Below are 7,500 nucleotides of genomic sequence, written 5' to 3' on the forward strand. Positions count from 1 at the left end.
CTCGATTCAAGCCCTCGAAAGTGCCATGCGCTCGGCGTCGCTGCCGGAAAGAGAGAGAGCTCTTTCGTGAAATACACGCGCACTGCTTAACCACGTTCTTTCAGTGGGTTACGCTTGTCTGGTGCGAGTCAGGAGAAGACAGTCAAGTTTTTTTCGACACAAGGCTATAGAGTTTTGTTAAACCTTGTTCATTTTGTAACTAATTCAAAGAGCAAAAAAAAAAAGAACTAGAAAGAAAATACAGATTTAAATAAAAAGAAACTCAGTGTTAACTACTCCGTGAAAGATTAAATAAATGTAAAAAAGCTGAAAAGGAGTAACAAAAAAGTAAAAAACACCAACAAACATTTACAGTAATAAAACCAAAATACTTGCCATCTGAAGACAGAGCACCTACGTCTTCTTCCAGTCTGACAAGGGTTGTGCACATCTAGCCCTATTCAACGTTTTGAACTTCTAATTTCAAAGGTGAGTGTGTAATTACTTTAAAATTACTTTGATCGTCTACATGCAGGTAAGTGTATAATGACTTTAAAAAAAAGTTAAGTCCTTTCATCGTCAACATTATTCAGTTCTTCTGCCCCCACTGAAACAGTGTTTTTGAATCCTATTGAAATCTGTGTGTTTTTATGTAAATGTTTTCTCTGCGTGCTCCATCGCTAGATGAAACAGATGCATACCTGTATAAACGCACACGTGTAAACGCGCTCATGCGCCTCCGAGAGTGCACAAGAAGTAACACGCGCTGTAAATTATGTCACTGTTTTCTGAAGATGCTGGAAACCTTTGTATGATCTTACTTGCACATGCTTAATTGCTAAAAATATTTGTACAATGTTGATTATGCCCCCCCCCCCCCCCCTCCCTCTCCCCTTGACTTTAAACTTCTTCTTTTTTTTTTTTGGGGGGGGGGGTGATGTTTATTGAATAAACTGGTAACTTTCCGCATCCCGGAGAAAGGGTATATACTATAACTGATGCTTTGTGTATTGCTTCAAGTACCGTGCAGAAATATGTCTCTTATATATTTTTTTTAAGTATTAAACAACAAAATACACACGAATGAGATTTGTTTATTTCGCATTGTTTTCTTTCATGAACTGCATTTTCCCGACTTTTCTTTTTCATTAAGTTAAAAACAAAACAAAAACAAAATGATCATAACATTAATATTAACATCAGACGGCATTTACATTTATTACAAAATTAATAATAATAAAAACAAGAAATGAGAATAGAACGGCAAAGAAGAAGAAACAATCTTCGTTTTCATGACTGTTAGGACACGAACTGCGTAAACTGTCTCCCTCTATCGCTCTCTCCTTGTCTCACTTTGCCAAAATGTCTTTTAAGGCCAGTGAAAAATCGTGATTCCAGTTTTCTGAGTGACTGTACTCTGTCTTTGAAATGGCGTCTCTAAGATGCAATTCGTCCATGAGATTAATCAAGCAGAAATGCCACATTATTTCCAATAAAAACTAGTAGCTTTGAAGAGGTAATTGTCCTCTTTCCCTCATGTGGCGAACATGTAACTTTATAATCGAAATTCTTCGTGTTTAAAGGAGAAGACTATTCCTGCAGGGACTCCTGAATGGACTCCGATCGCGAAACTCCAGGTGAACAAGTTAGAAATATCTACCAACTGCTTGTTGAGTGCATCACGCAGTTATTGTCATGCATTTTTCACATTAGTTAGCATCTTTACTTAATGTTTGGAAGTAAGCAAGATTCAGCTGACCACGCGAAAAAGTTCTTATCCAGTATTTTATGGTATATGGTATTTAAAATATATTGTTTCCTCTCCAAGCAATTTTTTTCTGATTTATTAAGAAAGCATAAATGAAGCTTAAAAAAGTTATTTCAAACATAACTGAGAAAAATCTGATTCCATAAATTCAAAAAAGGCTTTGAGGTCCTCTCTACTTGTTTGAAATATTTGTATTTTAATAATATAACATTTTTCCTTAATTTGTCTCCTTAATTCTATTTTGGGGCGGTTCTTAACTACCCCAAATTAAAAACATACAACTCCAACTCCAGTTAAAGTCAGTAACACACTATTTTTGCAACTATCAAGTCTATTTCCTTTCATCAATAGATTTTTTATTCAATTATTTTTCTTCTGGTGGTTTTGTGTGTGTGTGTGTGTGTGTGTGTGTGTGTGTGTGTGTGTGTGTGTGTGTGTGTGTGTGTGTGTGTGTCAGCCGAACATGGCAGTTCATACATCAGCCTTTGATACCGCCTTTAATCCTGTTCACCAAACGAATACTCGTGGCAAAGCGAGCAAGTATTGAGCGATCTTTGTTTCAATTTGCAGTGTATAAACCTGGCTTTATGGAACAATGTTTTTCGAACAGAGAACCTTCAAAAGCTAAGAAGATTGAGGCTGGAGAGATAATGCAGGGTAAACTTAAGAAAATCAGAAAATAATGATATAAAAAACAACAAGAAAGACAATAATGTCTTTAACTCTTTCGGCAGCGAATAAGCCTGGCAAAAGCTATCAAAAATAATGTTAAATAAGGATCTTGGCCTCCACGCAAACATGAACCACACCCCCCCCCCCAACACACACACACATACATTCACACACACATTACATACATACATTAATACATACATACATTCATATATACATACAAACATACAAACATACATACATACATACATACATACATACATACATACATACATACATACATACATACACATGCGCGCGTATGTGTATTAACAGATCCATTATTCTTTTTTTAAGTTTTCTTATATTATCCAAAATTGGAGGTGGTTATTTTCATATTAATACAGTGCTTATAAAGATGCAGTGCAGGTCGCAGCATTGCTGAAGCAACGATTTGTCGTTTTGTTGCAGATTACGATATGAACAGTTAAGATGTACACAACTATCTCACAGATGACTACACATACCTTTAGTGTTGCCAGCCAAACGAAACTTTATGCGACTTGTCAGTTCACATCTTCCGCCAAATGTAATAAACATTTCCCGTGATCACGTTCTGGGGCTGGAGGCTGTGTGCGGTATGTCAAAATGGACCGAATTACCATGTTTACAATTTTCTTCCGTAATCAAACACAATTACTTTACGTAAAGTACCGAAGATAGAAAGAATTATCCCTCTCGTCGAGACTAATTAGACTTCCATGTAGACTTTTGACGTAATTAGATCACGTGCATAACAATATGAGCCTGATCGAGGACTAAATTGCGATGTTTTCGACTCCTTGCAAGGTCAATGAAACTTTGTATTATTTAAAATGGATCCTGAGGCATGACTGAAAACCCCGAGAGGTCCGTCCACCTGGATGTGTCAAGCACGGTAACTTTAAGGGAATACACATTTAAGTCAGTCGCCCCGAAATGTAAATTCGAGAACGTATTTGCTTTAAACTGCCCGTCACAGACAGAATGCATTTACTTTATTTTACTATGTGTGTTCTTGCAACCTCACATGTAACTTTTCTTTGTCTTTTTTAAGTTTTGTTTTGTTTTAAGTGTAGTTTCTTTTTCAGGGCGCGGTTTGGAAGTACAAATCAAACCATTCATTTTTATATTGCCCTCATCAAATTTGTCATTGTCATTGTCTGTATGCATATTGTGTACTGGCATTTATCAAGATATAAATGTTATTCTTTGTTCACATACCAGTTGTGTCGTAACTTTAGGTGGTGGTGCGGTGAGCGTGGATTGTGCGTGCGCTTGCGTGTCTTGCCTGTCTGCTATGCTAGCCTGTCTGTCTGTCTGTGTCTCTCTTCTGTTGATTAACAGCATCACATAAGATGAGCGGACCAAACTTTGAAGGATAACAGCACCTCTGTTTCTGATCATTCCAAAGCGTAGAGAAGTCGTGTTAGCCCCCACCCCCACCCCCGATAGAGAAAAAATCCTCACCTATCAGCTATTTTAAATCGCTGGAAACGTAATGAAATCGGCCTTCATTGCGTCAGGTCGCAACGCAACACTTAGAGGGAGACTTCGCATGACATTTTTCAGGTTTCCTTGTATGGGGTGCAGTCTCTCGAATTTTGTGTTACGAATTTGGAATTTAGAAGCCAAAGAGTTGCGGTGAGGGAAACCTTTTTTCCTCATAATTCATGACAATGAAAACAAAACCAAAACCGACTTGTGGACTTTGAAACCCAAGGTCTAACAAATTGGCAAGTTGGTCCTGGAATAATTGCAGTTTTAAAAATAAGGAAAAAAAAAGTAGAATCAAAGACGTCACCGAAGTTTGCTTTGAGGAAAGTTGGCATGAAAAAATCCAAGTTAGTGATGTCACGACTTCCAATCATGATTGTAGTAGCCAAATCAAAAACTCGGTTGAAAACATTCTTTCCCAAATGTAAATGTTGCACTTCCAATTTCAGAATAGATACCTTGACTGTTTTTATCGTAAATTGCGACAAAAAGACAACTCGTTGCTTCAGCAATACTGTGACCTGCATGGCATCTTTAAGCACTGTATTAATATCAAAAACTCCACTTTTCTATTATATAGGAAAACTGCAAAAAAGAAACATGTATCTGTTAATACACATACGTGTGATATAGCATTCTATTGTGGCATATTCTCTCTGGGCGAGGGCTGGTTGAAAAAATGTTGTTTGTAATGGTAATGTCACAACCCACGTAAAATAACTTTCATTGTATTTGATTTCATTTGATTTGATCTGATTTGATACGCATTTATGTCTGGGAGACATTAAAAATTAGGATTGAGAGTGATTTTCCAGTCTGAATTTTGAATTTTGGCTGATGCTATTTATTCAAGCTCACAGTCGTAGTCTCCCTGAAGAGCTGCATAATATTAAAGTGTTACTATGTAATGAGGATATGTTCCTTTTAGAGCCATTTTTTGGTGGAACTGAGAGACACGGTAAAGTGACTGATTTGAGGACCAACCTGGGGTTGAAATGACTGCGGTCTCTCGGTAGTGTTTCAAGCTTCAGAAAGGAAAGAAACCACACAAAATGAGCCAGTAAGCGAACACAGCGACATATTTCAATGTTTTTTCTTTAACGGGTACGTATTACTCAGTCATAGTTTATAAACAGCTACGCTATTGCATCCAACACTGAGGAATCTCGATATTGTTCTTCTTGGTCTGGTCTTCCTGCGGTATAATTTTGTCGCAAACATAACAGTATGCTATCTTTTTTTGAGAAACCGTGGTACTTCTCCCTTGTGCAAAATCTGGAATGCGAAATGTGTATGCATTTTATGCACACGGCCTGATATTTTTCAAGGCGTCACAATTTTATCACACGATTCGACGGGACTTCTTTTTCTGGCAGCCTTGCTTTGGTTCTCATTTTTCTCCCAGGTTCGATTGAATGCAACCTATACTACCCGTAGTCAAACTACCGGGCAGATGTGTTTGAGTGCAGATCTTCGTGATAAGGCAGTTCATTATACAACCAGTAATATGACTGGAAAGGCCATTCATTCCTTATTCAGCGCTTTTTGTTATGGCACCCCTCAAAATTGACGCAAAACCTCCCGTTTTTGACCGCTCATGCGATCGACACCTGCACCAGCTGGAATAGCATAGCACACGAAATATACAAGCTAGCAGTAAACAATACATCAAGTCAATGGCAATGACAGTTTCAATGAAATGACGCGGGAATTAATGCATTAAATTAGGGTGCTAAACTTGTCGCAATTATGTTTGTGTGCTAAGTTTAGTACCTCTTCTCTATTCCTGAGTGAACACAAAGACAACAGCGCAGGTCTAGCTAATGAAGAATGTGTTAACATCGGGGCTGAGTGGGCGTGAACAGGAGGTCGACTATTTTGAGCTTTTATGCTTCATTAAAAAGAAAAACAGAGCACCAGCAACAAAAGCAACTAAAATACTTCCCGGTTTGCATGTCAACGTATCTCCTCAACGCGTACACAAAAGTTATGTACAGTGACTTGACCCGCAAAAACACTGCTTCAAATCCAGAGGTTCCATTTAACTGCATTATGACAGCACGCAGCACAATACTTTCACTGTACAAAGCAGCGTTTTGAAATTCTGTTTCTGTCATAACATGACGGTCAAAGACTTGGGAAACTGACTCCGAAGAGACTGTCGAACTCTGTTTTCATTTATATAACTGATGATCATAATAAAAGACCCCAAACAAATGCCACCCATAAAAAAGCTAACAATGTCTACATTATATTGAGTGTTGGAAATAGAGTCATCCTGTCTGTGACTGCTGTCTTCAAGTCACCGATTGTCAAAGGTTGTTTTTACATGCTAATTCCTTCAGATGACCCCAAAGGTAACAAGCTAGAGGGATTACATTGGGCGAGAGTGGCTACCGCTCAATGTGAATCCTCCTACTGTTGAGTCGATACCCAAATTTGGAAACATTTTTGGAAAAAGTACAGAGGTCAAAACCATTTGAGCTAAAAAAAACAACAACAACAAAACAAACAAACAAAAACAAAAAAACAACTTTGTGAACTAACTGAGCTACTATGCTGAAGTTAATGTACACCAACTATGAAGTAATTCGTTAAACAGATGCGAAAGTTATTATCAACGTTAATTCTGTGATAGGGTGGAGTGGAAGGGGGAAAATAGGCCAGGAAGCATAAATGAGACGCCAAGACAGAGGTTGCGATAACGTGACTTTTATTTAACGTACACCAGAAAGCAGTGTAGTTCCTTCCTCAATATACAGCCGCACACAACTCGTCGGAACTTGAATTACGATCCCGGTCGAAAGTCACTTCGCTGATATAAACCCAGCTCTAAAACGTTTGTTCAACTGAACACACACACAAAGTCTCTCTAAACAATCCTCGAATCACTCCTTCGCCAAAATACAGTTATAATGGCCCAAACTACACTACTTGCATTGATTATTACAGAAACACAAACATCGTTCAACTACAACTAAAACATCACAATCCAAGATACGCACACTGACACGTCTTCACACTTCGAAATCACACCGGGTACTATTCTAGCCCACGCTATTATTCTGACTCACGCGCGCTCTCGTTCAAACAATCAACCAATAAGAAACCAGCCTCCATACACACCTACCACTAGCTACAACACACAATAATCCTAGCGGGAGACACAAACTTGGGTCAGGGGAAGATAATAGACAGGGGAGGCAACTGGGTCGGGCAGGAGATAATTACACAAAGAGATTGGGTACGCCACTTGGCTACAATTCTGCGATTAAATTGCAGAACGCTTCTTATTTATTTCAAGTAACATCGGACATTACAAGCTGACTAGGAGGCTGACTCATCGGTTTGTCTGACAAGAAGAGAAGCATTATGTGATAAGGCATGTATGCATTTAATAGATTTGTCTAGTTCAGAAACGTTAGGCATCTACGCGTAGTGTGCCTCACATTATTATGTGCGCATTTCCCCATCGCCTCTTGTAAACAAGCAATTACGTCGAAAAAGTGACAAGGAAAACGCATGGACAAACACACTCGAAGGCGAAAATGTTAATTTCTTATCTC

General features: G+C 38.4%; 1 protein-coding gene across 1 annotated transcript in view; it reads left to right on the plus strand.

The window, feature by feature from the left end:
- LOC138959030 (sensorin-A-like) overlaps positions 1–7,500 on the plus strand; it is a 51,099-nt gene that overhangs the window by 94 nt on the left and 43,505 nt on the right. Inside the window, exon 1 of the mRNA XM_070330395.1 lies at positions 1–468. This exon is cut by the window's left edge and continues 94 nt beyond it. The gene's annotated coding sequence lies outside the window, so the exon portion shown is untranslated. The remainder of the gene's footprint in view (positions 469–7,500) is intronic.

The sequence above is a fragment of the Littorina saxatilis genome, linkage group LG2 (assembly GCF_037325665.1).
Source record: "Littorina saxatilis isolate snail1 linkage group LG2, US_GU_Lsax_2.0, whole genome shotgun sequence".
NCBI classification, from domain to species: Eukaryota; Metazoa; Mollusca; class Gastropoda; order Littorinimorpha; family Littorinidae; genus Littorina; species Littorina saxatilis.